The sequence below is a fragment of the Chlorocebus sabaeus genome, chromosome 23 (assembly GCF_047675955.1).
Source record: "Chlorocebus sabaeus isolate Y175 chromosome 23, mChlSab1.0.hap1, whole genome shotgun sequence".
Classification (NCBI taxonomy): domain Eukaryota; kingdom Metazoa; phylum Chordata; class Mammalia; order Primates; family Cercopithecidae; genus Chlorocebus; species Chlorocebus sabaeus.
The window spans coordinates 69,318,561-69,341,716 of NC_132926.1; the positions used below are offsets into that span (position 1 = coordinate 69,318,561).

General features: G+C 39.5%; 1 long non-coding RNA gene across 1 annotated transcript; it reads left to right on the top strand.

Moving 5' to 3' along the window:
* Positions 1-3,335: 3,335 nt before the first annotated feature.
* On the top strand, positions 3,336-21,758 carry LOC140709988 (uncharacterized). The gene is made up of 3 exons (XR_012090886.1): positions 3,336-3,380; positions 19,935-20,020; positions 21,415-21,758. It is a non-coding gene; the product is annotated as an uncharacterized lncRNA (long non-coding RNA).
* The last annotated feature ends 1,398 nt before the right edge of the window (positions 21,759-23,156 follow it).

Here is a 23,156-nt window from a genome sequence, read left to right on the forward strand (position 1 = left end):
TGTAATAAATATGATACATTTAAACTTGGATTTTCTTGTGGAAAATAGACTACTTTCTTTTAAAGGATAGCCCTAAGTTAAATTAATTTATGTATCTATAAAATGAGCTTCTTCATTTGTACATTCAATGACTCTAGCTGATTTTCCCAAAATATATCACACAGTGAAACATTCCCACCAAGCTAAGAATAGAAACAAGCTGTTAGTAAGAGGAATAATGGTGAGAAGTAGACCTGCCAAGACTGAATAATTAAAAATGATCCAGAATTGAAAAAAGCAGAGTATTTTCCCCCACCTCCTTATGTTACAACATCTTACAACAGTAGCACAAATGCTTGTGTGATTTACAATGAAAATGGCAGAATTCCTTAGGCCAAGGGACTCAAAATATAAATTCTTCCCCTACTTTCCATACTGGGGCCATAGTGGGACAGATGCAGCTCTCTTGTCCTCTGACTTTTTCAAATACAGTTAATAAGTTTTTATTTTTATTTATTTATTTTTGAGGGAGAGTCTCGCTATGTTTCCCAGGCTAGTCTTGAACTCCTTGGCTCCAGCGATCCCCCTGCTTCAGCCTCCCAAAATGCTGGATTTACAGATGTAAGCTATCACACTCAGCTCACCCTTCTTGTTTTTAGTAAGTAAAGTGAAAGCTTTTTATAAAAAGAATGTTGCTTAGCTATTCTCATCTCTAGTAAAGATGGAGAGATAGTAATATAATTCGGCTTCATCAGAAGGAGTTTAGGGTGAGCTAGGAAGAATTTCCTGCATCCAGAAGTGATGAGGCACAGAATAGCTCCCAATGATTGTGCTTTTTCTGTCCCTGAAAGAATTTGCAGATAATGATACAGCATATATTTGGTGGGGTGGTAAGCGTAGTAATGGGATCAGGAATGCAGAATATTAGTTATGGGATAACAGGCTGCTTAGTTGCTAAGGAATCCTAAAAATAGGGTATGAGTGACTAGCTGAGAGGGGTGGGGAGGAGTGGATGGTTTCCTGGGTTTCACTGGGCGCCTAGATCTGACAAAGACAATGCAGAGCTGCTTTCTGCAGCTGCAGATATCGAGCAGCAAGCGTGGATAGCCAAGTCTGAATCCTAACTATCTTGCAGAGCTATTCTTAACAATGGCCTACCTTTCTTTCAGTGCAGGCCAGCCCCAACACACACAGTCCTCAGACTCACAGTAAAGTTTTGAGGCTTGGGTTCTTGGGGAGAACAGAGGTCCACAGTTCCTCCAACAACTGTGCCCATATGCACATCCCCTCTTCCAGCCCCATCTAATTTTCAGATGAATTCCCCAGCTTGGAGAATGTTTGGGTAACAGACTCCCACCCATCATTCCACAGTGTGAAAAGCTGACTATTTGCACACTGTGATGAGAGAACTCTAACAGGTGAAAAAAGGGTGGATGATTTTATTTTGAAGCAACGTTGTGTTTGTTGTCATCCTGGACAAGTTGACCTCTGCAGAACTTTTTGTTTTGAAGACTCCCCAAAACTATTTTAAGCAGAGTTCACGGCTTATCAAATAAATGGACAAACTCCCTAGGGAATAATGTGTTAGAAAATCTGCCTGCCCATTTCCCACATCCTCTAACTGACAACCTATCAATGCTGTGCTACTTGTTTCCTCTGAGACAGGTTCTACTAAGGATTGTGGCTTTCATTTGCTTGGTGGGATTTTAAAAATTTTCTGATGTTGTTATAACAAAGGGCTTGGCCCATTTTTCTTTTAGTCGATGATAAAACGTGGTAGAAATGATATTTGGCTGCTGTGTGGACACCAGGGAGATGGCAGGAAAATGAAGAGAGTAGAGGAGACCTGGAGGAGGACATCAGCAGAGGAAAGGAAACCTAGCTCTCTTGCCCTGAGCAAGTGTTGCTGTAGGACAGAGAAGGTTGGGTTCATGCTCTCTGGATCCCTTTGATGTCTTTGTCCATTCTTTTAAAAAGCTGGCTCAAAGGAAGAAAGCTCGGGGCTCTGTTTCTAAAGATTTCTATTTTACCCGTTTTAGCAATATTGTTAGTTCATGGGCTTGGAGACTTAGTAAGTGACTTTGGTTTGTGGGATTATACAAAGGACATCCCAACCCAAAGGAAAAAATATTTCCCCAAACTTTCATTGAGATTCACTGCTTTATTAAGACATTAACTTTTTCGGGAAGGCTCTGTTTAATTTAGAAAGAAGAAAAGAAAAAACCTTGGTCGGGAAGAACCGTTATATCATTACCAGACATTATAATGTGATGACTAGCCAACAGAATATAGGACACGGAACAGGTGGGTTCTTTTCTATTTTAAATATGAAATGTAATTTAGGTATAGTAAATTTTACCCTTTTAGTGTACCATGTTGCAAGTGTTGACAAACATGTATAGTCATGTAACTACTACCATAATCAAGATAAGGAGCAGTTTTCATCACATCAAAAAAGTTTTACTTATATCAGGATAATATCAGATATTATCCATATCCCTTCTGGTTAAACCCTTCCCCAATCCCTAGCAACAACTGATCTGTTTTCTGTTCCCCTAGGGTTACCTTTTCCAGACAATGTCATATATATGGGCTCATACAATATGTAGCCCTTTTAATCTGTTTTTTTCACTTAGCATACATATTTGAAATCTATCCATGTTCTTTCGTGTTTTAATAGTTCGTCCCTTTTTTACTGCTGGTTATTATGTCACTGTAGGGATGCACCAGAATTTATTTATTCATTCCCCAGTGAAGGGACTGCTAGGGAATGACTTCTGTCTCCTGCAGATTCGCATATTGAAACTCTAACTCCCAAAGTGATTGAATTTGGATAGGCCCTTTAGGAGGCAATAAAGGTTAAATAAAATCATAAAGGTGGGGCCCTAACCCAATAAGGTTGGAGCCCTTATAAGAAGAGGAAGAGGCCGGACGCGGTGGCTCAAGCCTGTAATCCCAGCACTTTGGGAGGCCGAGACGGGTGGATCACGAGGTCAGGAGATCGAGACCATCCTGGCTAACCCGGTGAAACCCCGTCTCTACTAAAAATACAAAAAACTAGCCGGGCGAGGTGGCGGGCGCCTGTAGTCCCAGCTACTTGGGAGGCTGAGACAGGAGAATGATGTAAACCCGGGAAGCGGAGCTTGCAGTGAGCTGAGATCCGGCCACTGCACTCCAGCCTGGGCGACAGAGCCAGACTCCGTCTCAAAAAAAAAAAAAAAAAAAAAAAAAAAAGAAGAGGAAGAGACATCAGGTCCCTCTCTCTGCAAGCACATAGACTAAGTAGGAGAGGTTACAGGAGCACACAGTGAAAAGGCAGCTCCCTGCAAGCCAGGAAAAGAGCCCTCGCCAGAAATCAAATTGACTGGCACCTTAATCTTGAACTTCCAGTCTCCAGAGCTGTAAGTAGTTAAATTTCTGTTGTTTAAGTCATCCAGTCTGTGGTATTTTGTTATAGCAACCCAAGCAGCCTAGTGGTCATAAGGAAAAATCTAGCTAGGATTCTAGTCACCGACTATGAGTTACTAGTAAGTAATAGTCACTTGATAACTTAGTCATGCCCTAAATGGAGTGGCCATGGTGGCTAGTCTCTGCCATTTAGTGAGCTAGATAAAGATCAGTGAGAATAACTGAGGGCCCACAGCTGGAACATAATGGAGAAAAATGGAGGAAAAGCCAGAATGAGGAAAGACGACTTACTTGACAGACATCATAATAATGCTACTAACTGCTGCTTATTTTAATGGGTAGTTTTGCCTAAACTGATTCAGCAGTGTAAATACTTAATTCCTTCCTTCTACCAAGGGGGAGAAAAGAACTTAGTCTCTCTTAGGGGGACTTTCAGGGAGTCCTCCTTGGATAAAAGATGTTTAAGAAAGAGGCCATTTCCTGGAGTGTTTGTTAAAAAGCAAGTTCCAAGGCCCTACCTGCAGGGAAATGCAGCAGTCTGCAGTTTTTAAAAGTCAGATAATTCTGATGCAGATAGTCCTAGAATTTGATTTTCAAAAACAGTTTTTCAGAAATGTTTGATATTTTCACTGTACCACTTGTATACATCGAGCGAAATGCCACATTGTAATTATATCGTGACTTAGATTCAGGTCCTACTTTCCAGAAAGATGTATAGTATCTATTCGTACATTTATATACTTATACATACAAATAGCATACAGACTGTGATAGTTTATTGCAGTATATTTATGTGGAGAAACCCAGACACATTGCTATTACTGAGACAAATGTATCTAAAGGTAGAGCATTGCCCTTCCAGGATCATGGGTTTCTGTGCTTAAAATCCTTCAGTCAAATCATAGATGTCAGGGCTGCTAAATGCACATCCTTTCACACCTTTTAGTGGGTTGAACCCTGAAAGGCGAGAGTTCCTGTGGGCGTCACCATAGGGTGTCAGAGGAAGACAGCTGTCCTTGGCTTCTGGTCAAGAATCTGCAACGAAAAATGAATGTTTCAGTACTTCTGAATAGTCTGCTTAATAATTTCGAAAGCAGAATGCACCTCTCCGATGCTCACTAAGCATTCTTGGCAAGTAATTGAAACACATTTATCTTCTCTGACATTACCTAATGGAGCTATCTGCTTTCCTGGAACATGCTGAAAGTGACTGGCTAAAATACGTGCATTTTGCACTCTACAATAAGGTTTGTGTGTGTCCCACAGATGGAAGTAGCCCACCTTGGGCACCCAGCCTGAAAAGTGAAACTAATGAGTTCTCTAGTAGCTCTCTTCAGTAGGGTGTTCATTATTTTAACCTCTGAGATCTGAATAAGGTATCAGATCTTTTAGGGCTGGACTCTGGGCATTAAAAAAGTTTTAATTTAAGCCTATCAAAATATATTCCAGTTAAAAAAATATTTCATTTTAAATTGAGTGTGAAGGGAAACAGAAGTTAATTAAAAGGAATACTGTATGTGCTGTAACCATGTTTTAATTCCTGAACCCTGAAAAAGAAGTGATAGTAGAAAAATATGACTTACTGGGACATTTATATAAACAGCTTTAAAATTAGAATAAGAGTCTGTGATGATGATAATGATAATGATAATGAAGAATAAGAAGAAGAAAAAGAATTGATCACATTTTTTTGGTTGATAACATCTTAAGAAAGTCTCATTAGAAATACATGGTCTCCAAATAAAGAAAAAAAATTAAAAAGGTAGGGAACAGTTAAAGAAAGGCGGAATCCAGGACCTCTGCTTATATTTCATCAGCCCTCAAATTTATCCAAGAAATGGCACAAATCTTGGAAAGGAAAAGTGAAGCCATGAGTTTTCATGGGTGCAGTCAAGTATGTACAGGCCCCTTCTAACTACTTGAAGAGAGATAATTCTAGGGGACAGGCTGCTTTCATTGTAGGGGCATGTTCACTACTCTGATTAAAAAGCTTGGCACGGCAAAGTTTCCAAAACCTGTCTTTACTAATTCATACCTCCCAGTTGAACATCCAACACTGTCAGCCAAGTTTTTCATTACAAGAAAGGTGATAAAATCAAATATTGTTAAGATGGGCTCTTCATATGAAAACCTATTTGGATTTGATTCAGTTTCACAGAATTTCTGTACATCTATTGAAAACTCTGAGTAATCAAGAGTTGCAGATGGATATAAATATATCCATCATCCACCGTGAAAAGTGCAGCAAATACATGTTGTTTATGCTCTGGGATTCTTGTCTTTTAAGATGGGTTGCAAATATTACATGTTATGTTTTAGAGTTAGGGTTTGAAAGGAATCAGAGGAGATATAGTTAAAGCCAGTCAATATATTTTGAATTGTGACTGTTCTCATCCAAGAACAAAAAGGGGTTCCCTGGGGGCAGTCTTTGAATCTCTTGTTTTCATTTTTGCTTAGAAAGTATTTATTTTCACTACTCGAAGAGAAAAAAAAAAAGATTTTTTATTTCTACCGCTTTCCAAAGCTTAGGCCACTGGCTGTCCTTTCCCCTATCAGACTCCACTATTGGTCCAGCACACTCAAAATCTGTTAAAGTGACTATAAGAAAACACAGAAAAATGGGTAGGATATAATAATAAGTTAAAGAAACTCAGGTTCTGGCTGGACATGGTAATTCATATCTGTAATTCCAGCACTTTGGGAGGCTGAGATGGGAGGATTGCTTGAGCCCAGGAGTTCAAGACCAGCCTGGGCAACATTGAGAGACTCTGTCTCCATGAAGAAATTTGAAAAATTAGCCAGGCATTGGTGGTGCATGCCTGTAGTCTCAGCTACTCAGGAGGCAGAGGTGAAAAGATCGCTTGAGCTCAGGAATTTGAGGCTTTAGTGAGTGAGCTATGATTGTGCCACTGCACTGCAGCCTGCATGATAGAGTGAGATCCTGCCAAAAAAAGAGAAAGAAAGCCAGGTTTAAAATTGGATTCATGAAATGATTATAATCATGTTTAAATTATCTATATATGCAGCTAAAACTTGAAGGAGACATGTGGAAAATGAAGCCAAATGATTCGTTGGAAAGTGAGATTTGAGATGAATAATTTTTATTCTAAATTTTCAATACTGTTATTATGTTGCTTGCAAAAAAAATAACATTCTTTTAAAAATCTGATTGACGCTTGGAGTTGCCAAGATGGCCGAATAGGAATAGCTCCGGTCTGCAGCTCCCAGCGTGATTGACACAGAAGACGGGTGATTTCTACGTTTCCAACTGAGGTACCTGGTTCATTTCACTGGGACTGGTTGGACTGTGGGTGCAGCCCATGGAGGGCGAGCTGAAGCAGGGCAGGATGTTGCCTCACCCAGGAAGTGCAAGGGGTCAGGGGATTTCCCTTTCCTAGCCAAGGGAAGCCATGACAGACTACCTGGAAAAATGGGACACTCCCCACCCAAATACTGTGCTTTTCCCAAGGTCTTAGCAACCTTCAGACAAGTTGATTCTCTTCCGTGCCTGGCTCAGCAGGTCCCATGCCCATGGAGCCCTGCTCACTGCTAGTGCAGCAGTCTGAGGTTGATCTGCGAGGCAGCAGCCTGGCTGGGGAGGGACGTCTGCCATTGGTGAGGCTTGAGAAGGTAAACAAAGTAGCCAGGAAGCTAGAACTGGGCAGAGCCCACCACAGCTCAACAAGGCCTATTGCCTCTAGATGCCACCTCTGTGGGCAGGGCATAGCTGAACAAAAGGCAGCAGACAACTTCTGCAGACTTAAATGCCCCTGTCTGACAGCTCTGAAGAGAGCAGTGGTTCTCCCAGCATGGTCTTTGAGCTCTGAGAACAGACATACTGCCTCCTCAAGTGGGTCCCTCACCCCTGTGTAGCCTAACTGGGAGACACCCAGTAGGGGCCAACAGACACCTTATATAGGTGGCTGCCCCTCTGGGACGAAGCTTCCGGAGGAAGTATCAGGCAGCAATATTTGCTGTTCTGCAATATTTGCTGTTCTACAGCCTCTGCTGATGATACCCAGGCAAACAAGGTCTGGAGTGGAACTCCAGCAAACGCCAACAGACCTGCAGCTGAGGGACCTGACTGTTAGAAGGAAAACTAACAAACAGAAAGGAATAGCATCAACATCAACAAAAAGGTCATCTACACCAAAACCCCATCTGTAGCTCACCAACATCAAAGACCAAAGGTAGATAAAACCAAAAAGATGGGGAGAAACCAGAGCAGAAAAGCTGACAATTCTAAAAATAAGAGTGCCTCTTCTCCTCCAAAGGATCGCAACTCCTTGCCAGCAATGAAACAAAGCTGAATGGAGAATGAATTTGACAAGTTGACAGAAGCAGGCTTCAGAAGGTCGGTAATAACAAACTTCTCCAAGCTAAAGGAGGATGTTCGAACCCATTGCAAGGAAGCTAAAAACCTTGAAAAAAGATTAGATGAATGGCTATCTAGAATAAACAGTGTAGAAAAGACCTTAAATGACCTGATGGAGCTGAAAACCATGGCATTAGAACTTCGTGATGCATGCACAAGCTTCAATAGCTGATTCGATCAAGTGCAAGAAAGGGTATCAGTGATTGAAGATCAAATTAATGAAATGAAGTGAGAAGACAGGTTAGAGAAAAAAGATAAAAAGAAACAAACAAAGCCTCCAAGAAATATGGGACTATGTGAAAAGACCTAATCTACATTTGATTGGTGTACCTGAAAGTGATAGGGATAATGGAACCAAGTTGGAAAACACTCTTCAGGATACTATCCAGGAGAACTTCCCCAAACTAGCAAGGCAGGCCAACATTCAAATTCAGGAAAAACAGAGAACATCACAAAGATACTCTCAAAATGAGCAACCACAAGACACATAATTGTCAGATTCACCAAGGTTGAAATAAAGGAAAAAGTGTTACGGGCAGCCAGAGAGAAAGGTCGAGTTACCCACAAAGGGAAGCCCATCAGACTAACGGTGGATCTCTCGGCAGAAACCCTACAAGCCAGAAGAGAGTGGGGGCCAATGTTCAACATTCTGAAGGAAAATAATTTTCAACCCACAATTTCATATTCAGTCAAACTAAGCTTCATAAGCAAAGGAGAAATAAAATCTTTTACAGACAAGCAAATGCTGAGAGATTTTGTCACCACCAGGCCTGCCTTACAAGAGCTCCTGAAGAAAGCACTAAATGTGGAAAGAAACAACCAGTACCAGCCACTGCAAAAACATACCAAATTGTAAAGACCATTGATGCTATAAAGAAACAGCATAAATTAACAGACAAAATAACCAGTGAACATCATAATGACAGGATCAAATTCACACATAATAGTATTAACCTTAAATGTAAATGGGCTAAATGCTCCAATTAAAAGACACAGACTGGCAAATTGGATAGAATCAAGACCCATCAGTGTGCTGTATTCAAGAGACCCATCTTGCAGGCAAAGATGTACATAGGCTCAAAATAAAGGGATGGAGGAAGATCTACCAAGCAAATGGAAAGAAAAAAAAAAAAGTAGGGATTGCAATCCTAGTCTCTGATAAAACAGACTAAACCAACAAAATCAAAAAAGAAAAAGAAGACCATTAGAGAATGGTAAAGGGATCAATTCAACAAGACAAGTTAACTATCCTAAATATATATGCACCCAATACAGGAGCACCCAGATTCATAAAGCAAGTCCTTAGAGACCTACAAAGAGACTTAAACTCCCACACAATAATAATGGGAGACCTTTTTTCTTTTTTTTTTTTTGAGATGGAGTCTCGCTCTGTTGCCCAGGCTGGAGTGCAGTGGCGTGATCTCGGCTCACTGCAAGCTTCGCCTCCCGGGTTCACGCTATTCTCCTGCCTCAGCCTCCAGAGTAGCTGGGACTACAGGCACCCACCACCACGCCCGGCTAATTTCTTTTTGTATTTTTAGTGGAGACGGGGTTTCACCATGTTAGCCAGGATGGTCTCGATCTCCTGACCTTGTGATCCACCCGCCTCGGCCTCCCAAAGTGCTAGGATTACAGGCTTGAGCCACTGCGCCTGGCCTAACGGGAGACTTTAATACCCCACTGTCAATATTAGACAGATCGATGAGACAGAAGGTTAACAAGGATATCCAGGACCTGAACTCAGCTCTGCACCAAGTGGACCTAATAAACATCTACGGAACTCTCCACCAAAAATCAACTGAATATACATTCTTTTCAGCACCACATAGCACTTATTCTAAAATTGATCACATAATTGGAAGTAAAGCAAATGTAAAAGAACAGAAATCACAGCAAACTGTCTCAGACCACAGTGCAATCAAATTAGAACTCAGGATTAAGAAACTCAATCAAAACCGCTCAACTACATGGAAACTGAACAACCTGCTCCTGAATGACTACTGGGTACATAATGAAATGAAGGCAGAAATAAAGATGTTCTTTGAAACCAATGAGAACAAAGACACAACGTACCAGAAACTCTGGGACACATTTAAAGCAGTGTGTAGAGGGAAATTTGTTAGCACTAAATGCCCACAAGAGAAAGCAGAAAAGATCTAAAATCAACACCCTAACATCACAATTAAAAGAACTAGAGAAGCAAGAACAAACAAATTCAAAAGCTAGCAGAAGGCAAGAAATAACTAAGATCAGAGCAGAACTGAAAGAGATAGAGACACAAAAAATCCTTAAAAAAAATCAATGAATCCAGGAGCTGGTTTTTTGAAAAGATCAACAAAATTGATAGACCACTAGCAAGACTAATAAAGAAGAAAAGAGAGAAGAATCAAATAGATGCAATAGAAAATGATTAAGGGTGATAAATGATCACCATCAATCCCATAGAAATACAAACTACAATCAGAGAATACTATAAACACCTCTATGCAAATAAACTAGAAAATCTAGAAGAAATGGATAAATTCCTGGACATATACACTCTCCCAAGACTAAACCAGGAAGAAGTTGAATCTCTGAAGAGACCAATAATACATTCTGAAATTGAAGCAATAATTAATAGCCTACCAACCAAAAAAAGTCCAGGACCAGACGTATTCACAGCCGAATTCTACCAGAGGTACAAAGAGGAGCTGGTACCATTCCTTCTGAAACTACTCCAATCAATAGAAAAAGAGGGAATCCTCTCTAACTGATTTTATGAGGCCAACATCATCCTGATACGAAAGCTTGGCAGAGACACAACAAAAAAAAAGAATTTTAGATCAATATCCCTGAAGAACACTGATGAGAAAATCCTCAATAAAATACTGGCAAACCGAATCTAGCAGCACATCAAAAAGTTTATCCACCACGATCAAGTCAGCTTCATCCTTGGGATGCAAGGCTGGTTCAACATACACAAATCAATAAATGTAATCTATCACATAAACAGAACCAATGACAAAAACCACATGATTATCTCAACAGATGCAGAAAAGACCTTTGACAAAATTCAACAGCCCTTAATGCTAAAAACTCTCAATAAACTAGGTATTGATGGAATATATCTCAAAATAATAAGAGCTATTTATGACAAACCCACAGCCAATATCATACTGAATGGGCAAAAGCTGGAAGCATTCCCTTTGAAAACTGGCACAAGACAAGTATGCTATCTCTCATGACTCCTATTCAACATATTGTTGGAAGTTCTGGCCAGGGCAATCAGGCAAGAGAAAGAAATAAAGCGTATTCAATTAGGAAAAGAGGAAGTCAAATTGTCCCTCTTTGCAGATGACATGATTGTATATTTAGAAAACCCCATTGTCTCAGCCCAAAATCTCCTGAAGCTGACAAGCAACTTCAGCAAAGTCTCAGGATACAAAATCAATGTGCAAAAATCACAAGCATTCCTATGCACCATTAACAGACAAACAGTCAAATCATGAATGAACTCCCATTCACAATTGCTTCAAAGAGAATAAAATACCTGAGAATCCAACTTACAAGGGATGTGAAAGACCGCTTCAAGAAGCACAAAACATTGCTCAATGAAATTAAAGAGGACACAAACAAATGGAAGACTATTTCATGCTCATGGATAGGAAGAATCAATATCGTGAAAATGGTCATACTGCCCAAGGTAATTTATAGATTCAATGCCATCTCCATCAAGCTACCAATTACTTTCTTCACAAAATTGGAAAAAACTACTTTCAAGTTCATATGGAACCAAAAAAAAGCCCGCATTGCCAAGACAATCCTAAACAAAAAGTACAAAGTTGGCAGCATCATGCCATCTGACTTCAAACTATACTACAAGGCTACAGTAACCAAAACAGCATGGTACTGGTACCAAAACAGATATATAGACCAATGGAATAGAATAGAGGCCTCAGAAATAATGTCACACATCTACAACCATCTGATCTTTGACAAACCTGACAAAAACAAGAAATGGGGAAAGGACTCCCTATTTAATAAATGGTGCTGGGAAAACTGGCTAGCTGTATGTAGAAAGCTGAAACTGGATCCCTTACTTGTACCTTATACAAAAAATAATTCAAGATGGATTAAGGACTTAAATGTTAGACTGAAAGCCATAAAAACCCTCGAAGAAAACCTAGGCAATACCATTCAGGACATAGGCATGGGCAAGGATTTCATGACTCAGACACAAAAGCAATGGCAACAAAAGCCAAAATAGTCAAATGGGATCTAATTAAACTAAAGAGCTTCTACACAGCAAAAGAAACTGCCACCAGAGTGAACAGGCAACCTACAGAATGGGAGAAAATTTTTACAATGTACCCATCTGAGAAAGGTTTAATATTCAGAATCTACAAAGAACTTAAACAAATTGACAAGGAAAAAAAATAAAAGACCCCATCAAAAAGTGGGCAAAAGATACGAACAGATACTTCTCAAAAGAAGACATCTATGCAGCCAACAGACACATGAAAAAATGCTCATCATCATTGGTCATCAGAGAAATGCAAATCAAAACCATGATGAGATACCATCTCACACCAGATAGAATGGCAATCATTAAAAACTCAGGAAACAACAGATGCTGCAGAGGATGTGGAGAAATAGGAATGCTTTTACACTGTTGGTGGGAATGTACATTGGTTCAACCATTGTGGAAGACAGTGTGGCAATTCCTCAAGGATCTAAAACTAGAATTACCATTTGACCCAGCAATCCCATTACTGGGTATATACCCAGAGGATTATAAATTATGCTACTCTAAAGATACATGCACACGTATCTTTATTGTGGCACTATTCACAATAGCAAAGACTTGGAACCAGCCCAAATGTCCATCAATGATAGCCTGGATTAAGAAAATGTGGCACATATACACCATGGAATATTATGCAGCCATAAAAAGAGGATGAGTTCATGTCCTCTGCAGGTACATGGATGAAGATGGAAACCATCATTCTCAGCAAACTATCACAAGGACAGAAAACCAAACACCGCATGTTCTCACTCATAGGTGGGAACTGAACAATGGGATCACTTGGACACAGGGTGAGCAACATTACACACTGGGGCCTGTCAGGGGGTACGGGACTGGGGGAGGGATAGCATTAGGAGAAATACTTAATGTAAATGATGAGTTGATGGGCGCAGCAAACCAACATGGCACATGTATACATATGTTTCAAATCTGCACATTGTGCACATGTACCCTAGAATTTAAAGTATAATAATAATAATAAAACCTGATTGACTAGTACACTGAAAACTATAAAATGCTTGTGAAAGAAATTAAAGAAGACACCATAAATGAAAAGATATTCAGTACTCATGGATTGAAAGATTAAATATGAAGATGTCAATACTATCCAAAGTGCTCTATAGATGCAATGCAATCCCTAGTCCAACAACAGTTATTGCAGAGACAGAAAAATCATCCTAGAATTCATATGGAATTTCAAAGGAGTCTGAATAGCCAAACCAATCTTGAAAAAGAAAACCAAAGTGGGAGTTCTCATACTTCCTGATTTTCAACCTTGCTACAAAACACAGTAATCAAATCCATGAGGTACCAGCATAAAGACTGACATATAGACCAATGGAGTAGAATAGAGAGTTCAGAATCGATTTGTCTCATACAAGGTCAAACGATCTTTGACAAGGGTGCCAAGACCATTCAATGGGGTAAAGGACCATCTTTTCAACCAATGCTGTTGAGAACACTGGATAACCACATGCAAAAGAATGAAGTTGGACCCTTACCTTACATCATATTCAAAAATTAACTCGAAATGGATCAATAACCTAAACGTATAAGCTGAAAGCATAAAACTCTTAGAAGAAAACATGGGGAAAGGCTCCATGACATTGGATTTGGCAATGATTTATTGGCTATGATGTTAAAAGCACAGGCAATGAAAGAAAAAAATATTTAAGTTGGACTTCATCAAAATTAAAAGCTTGCATGCATCAAATGACACTGTTAACAGAATGAAAAGACAACCCACAGAAGGGAAGTAAATATTGGCAAATCATGTATTTGATAACAGATCAATATCCAGAATATATAAAGAACTTCTACAACTCAACAACAACAAAACAAACAATTGATTAAAAGTTGCACTTGAGTAGATATTTCTCCAAGGAATATATATATAAATGATCCATAAGCAGGTGAAAAGATGTTTAACTTCCCTAGTCATTAGGAAAATGCAAATCAAACAACAGTGAAATACCATTTTACACCCACTCAAATGGCTATTATTTAAAAAGTCACCCAGAAAATAACAAGTGTTGGTGACGATGTGGCGAAACTGGAACCCTTGTGCCTTGCTCTGGGAATGTAAAATTGTACAGTAATTCTTCAAAAAATTAAAAACAGAATTACTACAAGACCCAGTAATTCCGCTTCTGGATATACACTCAAAAGAAGTGAAAGTAGGGACTTGAACAGATATTTATACATTCATCTTCACAATAAGCATTTCAACAATAGTCAAAAGGTAGAAGTAACCCAAATGTTCATCAACAGATGAATGGATAAACAAATTGTGATATATACATATAATGAAATATTATTCAGCCTTAAAAAGGAAGAAAATTCTGACATGCTACAACATGAACGAAACTCGAAGACATGCTAAGTGAAATAAGTCAATCATAAAAGACGAATATTGTATGGGATTCCTCTTTGATGAGGTTCCTAGAGGAGACAAAATCATAGAGGCAGAAAGTAGAATGATAGTTGCCAGGGGTTGGGGGCAGGAGGAAATGCAGAGTTTGTGTTGAGTACATATAGGATTTCAATGCGGAAGATTGAAAAGTTCTGAAAATGAATGGTGGTGATGATGATTGCACAACAATATAAATGTACTTAATGCCATACAACTGTACACTTAAAAATAGTTCAGGTGATAAATTTTAGGTTGAGTGTATTTCACTACAATAAAAAACATATCTGATTAAATGCACATTCCTTTTTTTTCCTGTAAAACAAATCATATCAAAGTAAATACACATTCTAATTCTCTTATCCTAGGTAGTATATCATTCTACCTCATTCCTGCCTTTCCAATGAGGCAGGAGTCCTCATTCCTGCCTTTCTCTGTGTTCCCATTTCCCTTATCTCTGCTCTCAGTAAGATTGTTGTAGATTAATTGCCCCAATCTGAGCCCTGCAGCATTTTCTTTTCTGACTACTTCAGTTGTCAGTTTCTATGCTGATGGATTCATCTTTGGATAACAAGTATTAAATAATTGTGTAATGTGTGTGGGGCACTGTGGTCAGTTCTGTGGGCAATACGGTGGAATATGGGCCCAATGACTTGACGCTGTGCTCTGACAAGATAGGGTATTGGAAGATAGGGCACATGGGACACAGACAACACCTCCAAAGGAAAATAATGCTTGATAGACCCACAGTGAGTAATACAGATCAGAACTGCTTTGGGAACTTTGAGAGAGAACTGGGAGAGATGAGGTTGAAACAAGCTTTGAAGAATGGTAGGATTTGATTATGTGGAGATGGGAAGCATTGAACTCAGAGAAAATGTATCAGTTCTTTATGAACATGTGCAGACTTTGTTAACCTTAGCACCACTGAGATTTTGTACTGTAAGCTTTTTATTGTGTAAGCTTTTTATTATTTATTCCTATACATTTTAGGATGCTTAGCATCTTCCCTGGCCTCTACACACTAGATACCAGTAATTCCCTCCTTCACCCCAGTTATAACAATCAAAAATATCTCCAAACACTTCAAATCTTTCCTGGAGGGCAAAAATAAGCTCCCCCTGCCACCCCAAATTTGAAAACCGCTGCTATGTAGAACCGGTGTCAGGGAAGCATCAGTTTGAAAAGGGCAGAAAGTCCATTCCTGAGAGTGTCTTTCAAAATCTGTGTATTCCAAGTGCTCGTTTTGGCACCTGTTATGTATGGATAGTTTTTAAGTCTTTTGTTCATTACTGTTTAAACGGTGCTATACACAGGCTGATCCTACCTTTAAAAGAGTGTGGATAAGGAGAGCCTAGAAGTAGAAGGATCATTTAGGAAGCTTTTTTAATAATTCAGAAAATAGATATGAAGACCTAAACTGAGGTTGTGATAATTGGGATAGAAAGGGGATGGGTGGATGAATTTGTGTGAAGGAAGGACAAACAGAACTTGGGGGCAGGAGACAATACATCTGGGCAAGTTGAGTAGAAGAAAAGAGAGGCCCGGGTCTTCTTGAGAAGAAGATAAATCAGTGTAGATGTAAACTTAAGTCTCTTGATAACTGAGGGTTGAATGTGAACAACTTATTGTGAACAAATTATTAACTATTTCAAATCATGAAAATAACTTCTAGTCAAGTTGAATGTGGAATCATCTATAGGTAAAGGAGGTAGGAAAATTTAGACTTCATTTAGTCTTTTTTTTTTTTTTTGAGACGGAGTTTCACTCTTGTTGCCCAGGCTAGAGTGCAATGGCATGATCTCGGCTCACTGAAACCTCCGCCTCCTGGGTTCAAGCGATTCTCCTGCCTCAGCCTCCCGAGTAGCTGGGATTACAGGCACCTGCCACCATGCCTGGCTAATTTTTGTATTTTTAGTAGAGACGGGGTTTTACCGTGTTGGCTAGGCTCATCTTGAACTCCTGACTTCAAGTATCCGCCCTCCTCGGCATCCCAAAGTGCTGGGATTACAGTTGTGAGCCACCGCACCTGGCTTAGATTTTATTTAGTCTTCTCTCAGAAAGAAAAGATTGTACGAAGGAGAAAAGCACTGCAAAATCTTTTTTCTCTGTAATATCTATTTGAGATATAAAGATGAATAATCTCTGATTTGGGATTCGGAAATCTGCATTTGGAACTCAGCGTGTCCCTTCAAAAGCTCTCAGAGAATTAAAAACTTTGTGCTTTTAAAAATTCTAAACCATTTCTCCATTTTCACAGAGGAAATACAGACAAAGCAAGGGCAAAATTTCAGCATGAGGGCCTCCCCCTGGCTCCCAGCCTTGGTTGTTGCTAAGCTGGTGAGCATCATATTGTCATTTGAGAAAGCCAGCTGCATAGCTAGATAGAGTGAGCCTGCCTCTTCAATTCCAAGACTGTAATTATGCTAAAATGGGATCTTGCAGCAGTGAATATAAAGAGAAGCCTTGGAATATATCTCCTACACTAAACAACTTTATGGTTGAAAGGAAGCAATTACTAAGAACAAGACGAGACTAAGTAAAAACAGCATAACTTTCCAACTTGGGTATTGACAGTATTGTGCTGACCTCAAACAGTCTTTGCTTCCTCGCTGCAACCCACCGAAAGCCATAATAAGTCCAGCTTGCTAGCCTGATCTTTAGATCAAGTGGAAATAATTTTAAAAAATGAAACTGCCCTCCCCTCACTCAATTTAAACCAACTTTCTAAATGGACTTAATAATAACAGTAATCCTACCGAAGTTTTTGTATTAGTTATCCTTGTCACCAAGACTTAGAAAGATATTAAGTATTCACGTAAGCCCTTCTCTACTCAATGAATCAGCTCTACCTTCCAAGTTATCACCATCCAGTTGCAAGTAGAGCTGTCTGGGGATAGGACAGATATGAAAACAGTAGAAAAGGAGGATTCTTAATTCTTTTACTTCATGATTGAAGGTAGCAGAAAAAGGAAATTGGGTATAGAACAAGATTATGTATAAGATGGAAAACTGAAAATTAGATCCACCTACAATAGCGCACCCAACCACCTCCTCATTCTGACTTTGCAGTCTGTAATTGAACAGGTTCATCCTGACCCTCTATCTGCAAAGTGTATAAGGTTATGTGAAAACAGGTGGTGTTTGAGAACAAGCACACTCAGGCCAGGTCTGCACAAGTTAATTAGATCACTTAGCTCTCTTGATAATTCTAGAACCCAAAATATCAACTTTTACCTAAATTATACAGATGGTCATGCTTGGGGACATTTATCACTTACTCTTCTGGAGGTCTTACCCAAAGCATAAGACAATAGGAAGAAATAGGATAGGAGATATTGAGAGGAAATAATAAAAAATGTCATGATCTTTAAATGATATGATTGCCTTTCTAGAAAATTTAAGACAAAGAAAAACAATGAGGTCTAATGAGAGATATCAGTAAGAAAGTCAGGAATGACTATAAACGTACCAAAATCAATAGGTTTCTTACACATCAGCAATAATGTTATAAAATATGATGTGTAAATGAGAAGAATTCTTTAATTAAATCAAGATATTCGCATCCAACGTAACTACACTACAGTCATTACAAAGATGGTGTACATCTCTATAACATGACATGGAAAGAGATCTAAAACGTTTAGTAAAAGGAAATAGCAAAGTCCAAACAGTGTGTAAAGTATCAAAGTAAATGAAATTATATATGTAAACATGTATGTGCATATGAGTGTGTGTATGTGTTTATACACTTATGTGCCACATAATATGTATAGTATCTTGCAGGGGTTCTCCGCATTTCCTGAATTTGAATGTTGGCCTCTCTGGTGTGTTTGGGGACATTCTCATGGATGATATTCTCAACTGTGTTTTCCAAGTTGCTTGCTTTCTCTTCCTCTCTTTCAGGGATGCCAATGAGTCGTACATTTGTTCTCTTTACATAATCCCATATTTTTCAGAGATTTTCTTCATTCTTCTTTATTACTTTTTGTTTATTTCTGTCTGACTGATTTATCACAGAAAACTAGTCTTTGAGCTCTAAGATTCTTTCCTCAGTTTCATTGTTTCTGCTTTTAATACTTGTGATTGCATTATGACATTCTTGAAGTGAGTTTTTCAGTTCTTTCAGATCTGTTTGGTTCTTTCTCAAAATGGCCATTTCATCTTTACTCTCCTGTGTCATTTTATTGTGTTCCTTAGATTTTTTTGGACTGGGTTTTGAATTTCTCCTGAATGTCAATGATCTTCATTCCTATCCATAATCTGAATAATATTTCTGTCATTTCAGTCATTTCAGATTGGTTAAGAACAGGGGGACTAGTGTGATTATTTGGAGGTAAGAAAACACTCTGACTCTTTGAGTTGCCAGAGTTCTTGAGCTGGTTCTTTCTCATCTGTGTAGGCTGGGCTGGTGATCCTTCACTGTTTGAAGTTGCTGTCCTTTGAATGGCTTTTTCTTTTTATCTTCTTTGATGCCCTTGGGGGTTTGATTGTGGTAAAAAGTGGGTTCAGTCAACTGAGTTCATTTCTGGAAGATTTTAGGGAACCATGGCCCAGGTCAGCACTCCTGGTCTGCATGCTCTAGTTTTGTGGGGCTGGTACGAGGTCCCTGCCTTTGTTCTCTGGCCCTTTGAAATTAGGAACCTGCTGCACAGGAGGAGCCAAGGTGTTCTTGGTCTGTTGGCCACAATACTCCAATGAGTGGTACCAGCCAAAGTGCTTCATAGGGAGTGCCAGCAGCCATGGCAGCATGGCAGATACATGTCCCTAGACATATTCACATGCATGTCTACAGATGGATGAATAAAAGATAGACAAATAGATGGCTGACTGGCTTGTTGGAGAACAAGAGTAGGATACTTTTGTGAAAGTTGTCAGAATAAAAATAGTCACTTGTGTTAAAAAAAAAAAAAAAAACTGACAAATAGAGCCAAGGAAGGCCATGAAGAGAAGGGTTCACATGCATAAATACTTGGTGACAAAAACTACCACAAAAGACTGCAGAAAACACAACCTTGCACAAAGGCTATCACAACCTTACACAAAAAATACTTCCGTGAGAATATCTGCCCCCAACTGCCTGTCCAAACTTGGACTGGTGTCACCCTTGTTATTGATCCTTGTAACCCAAGGAAAATTATCTTAAAACAACTATGTAATCCTCCTCGTTTTTCATTTAAAAGCCTTTGTCTTTCTTTACCCCCTTGAATATGCATATAGTTTACTATGGCACACACATTCCCATTGTAATGCTTTATTCCTGAATATGTATAGTTTTCTTTTAGAGACTCTGTCTCTGTTTGTTATTTAGGTTGACACTTTTATAAAAGTGGAAACATACTACAGATAATCATGGGTATGCTATCTTGTATGTTACCTGGGCTCTACTCTGTATTCTGGGATTTTGTTAATTGTTCTATATCAGGGTTCATAGTTCCCATTGGAGTGTGTATTTTGTTCTTTTCATTGGTTCTTAGGTTGGGTTATCTCAGAAGCAGAAACCGAGACAAGAAAGTTAGTGGAAGCAGTTTATTTGGGAGGACGTCCCAGGAAGCACTGGTAGGTGAGTGGAAAAGTGAGGAAGGGAAGGGAAGAAAGCCAGTAAAGGGTGTGCCAGTAAAAGGTTACTTCTGTGGGCCATAGGAGCAGCTCAGTCCCACCAGGGAACTCTGGGAGGCAGTGCAGAACCCATATCAGAGTTACTGCAATTGACAGTGGAGAAATTGGATATTTATCTCACCTGATGTCAGTCATTGCTTGAGCATTGCTGGGAGGAGCATTAACTTCCCAGCACTTTCTGCCTGCCCCATGAGAGGCCAAATGGGCTCTGCTGATCCAAAGAACACTCAGAGGCTGGGCGTGGTAGCTCACGCCTGTAATCCCAGCACTTTGAGAGACCAAGGCAGGCGGATCACTCGAGGTCAGGAGTTCAAGACCAGTCTGGCCAACATGGTAAAACCCAGTACCTACTAAAAATACAAAAAAATTAGCTGGATGTAGGGGTACATGCCTGTAGTCCCAACTACTTGGGAGACTGACGCAGGAGAATTGCTTGAATCTGGGAGGTGGAGGTTGCAGTGAACTGAGATGATGCCACCTGCACTCCAGCCTGGGTGACAGAGCAAGACTCTGTCTCCAAAACAAAACAAAACAGAAAAACCCTCAGCTGTAGGTGGTTGCAGTTGGAAGCTCAAAAACCAGATATAGGAATTGTGAATGCTGAGGGTGTGTGGGCAGGGCCCCAACAGTGTTGGTATTACTCGGGGATTTTGGATTGTTTTCCCAGTTCAGCCTGGAACCCTAGAGCCTTGCATACTTTTCAGAGCATCAGAGCCATTGCTCACTTCTCTATTTATCCCTTTTCCTCCAGCATTCATTTCCATCATTTCTCAGTCAGAAGATGAGAGAGATACACATATGCACTCAGTATATATATTCTGTCTTGATTTGGAGGTTTTGGTAAGGATACTCAAGATTTTGTTGACTGTCTTGTACTGTTTCTGGGGGCAGCAGTAAAGGTAGGAGTTGAGCCTTCCTGTGTATCTGGCTTCTCTGTTCTGTCTAGAAGTTGGTGTTCCTCCCAAGCCCTTCCTGCCAGTCACCTCTCATAGTTTTTAAAGTTATCATATAATGATTTAAAAATGTGTCCACAAATTCTTTGACATTCTTCCTTCAAAGGGCAGAGGCTAATTCCCCTCCTCCTGAGTGTGGGCTGGACCTGATGTTTCTCTTCTTTTTAATTAATTAAATTATTTATAGAGATGAGGTCTCGCTATGTTGGCCAGGTTGGTCTTGAACTCCCAGCCTCAAACAATCCTCCTGTCTCGGCCTTCCGAAGTGCTAGCATTACAGGTGTGAGCCACCATGCCTGGCCTTGATGATTCTCTTCTAATGAATAAAATACAGTGTAAGTAAGGGTATGTGACTAGCAGATCAAAAGCATCCCGATTCCCCCAGCTTGAAATCTTGGATCACTGACTCTGAGGGAAGCCAGCTACCCTATTGTGAAGCTACTCACCAACTCTGCAGTGAGATCCACAAGATGATTCTGTGAGCAGTCATGAGGAATGAAAGCCTCTGGATAATAGCCGCACGACAGAGTTAGGAAGAAGATCTCTAGCACCTGTCAAATCTCTAGATGGTAAAACCTGAGCCAGAACCACCCAGCTAAGCTTCTCCCAGATTCCTGGCTCACAAAAGCTGTGAAAAGAAATGTTTGTTCTTTTAAGCCATTGAGTTTTGAGGTAATTTGTTAAGTGGCAGTAGATAACTATTAATAATAAAATTGTATTGGATTTTTCCATTTCCTAGTTTGGTTCTTTTTGGTAAATTTAAGGTTGGCTTTTAAAAATATTTTTTGCTCTCCTTTTAAAATGTGTAGTTTTTCACCATATTAAACAAGAACTTTGATATCAACTCTTTGCCTCGAATATGGCACGATATGTTAACCTTTGCTTTTCACTTCCTTTTTTTTTTTTTTAGAAAGAGGGTCTTGCTCTGTCACCCAGGCTGGAGTGAAGTGATGCATCCTCAGTTCACCGCAACCTCTGCCTCCTGGGCTCAAGCAGTCCTCCCATTTCAGCCTCTTGAGTAGCTGGGACTTCAAGTGCATACCACCATGCCTAGCTAACTTTCGTATGCTTTTTTTTTTTTTTTTTTTTTAATAGAGATGGAGTTTTGCCAGGCTGGTCGTGAACTCCTGGACTCAAGCGATCAATCTGCCTTGGTCTCCCAAAGTGCTAGGATTATAGGTGACAGCTACTGCACCTGGCCATTCCTTTTTATTATACGTAGTCATTGGGGATCTGGGGCAACTTTTGTCATTTTGTTTCTGGGACAATAGTGAAGAGGTAATTTATTCAGTGTGTCCTTCCCCCTCACATTTTACCTATAAAGAGAACAATGTGGAGAGGTTAATGCTCTTAATTGATAGAGACACTAACAAGGTCTAGACAAAAGAAGGCTTTAATGTAGCCTCCAAAAACCTCTTCAACGTTTGTGGTTTTTTTCCACACCTACTTCTAACAATCCTCTTGGATTCTCTGGATTCTTAGTAACCTCAGGCATGGACACTACTACTGTTCTCTCCTTCTGGTTCATACTGATTAGAAGTGGCTGTTCCTCTGCATCACCAGGTTCATAACCTCGATTTTCTCTGCTCCAAATCTCTTAAGAAATATTTTTTCCTATAAATTTCACATTTGTATTTTATTTTTAGAAATATTGCATGAAGGACATAGAACAAAGGGCAGAATCTGATGAGTGGGGAGATTATGACCTCGTGAAGTTAAAGCAGAGTCTCTTAACCTAGAAACTAGAGAAAGCAGGTATTCCCTTTGAAGCAACTCTAGCACCTCCATTTTATAATTTAAATCACTTTAAAATAAAAAAAATTATGTTGAAATGTAAGCATGGGAGAACAGAGCTTCAAGACATACTTGATGAATTGGAAAAAAAAACTCTTGTAGAAATACACACTTAAAAATGTAGAGCACAAAATAGTACATATTCTATGATAAAAGTCATGTAAAAAGGGTGGATATATATGGATAGAGATTTGGAACTAAAGAAATGTAAATAGTTATTTTATTTAGGCCTAGACACCATAGGTACATTTTTTGAAACCATAAAAGCAAAACCTTTCTGGAAGGAAGATATGTAACTACATATGCCTGGGTGGATTTCTGTAAACATACTGC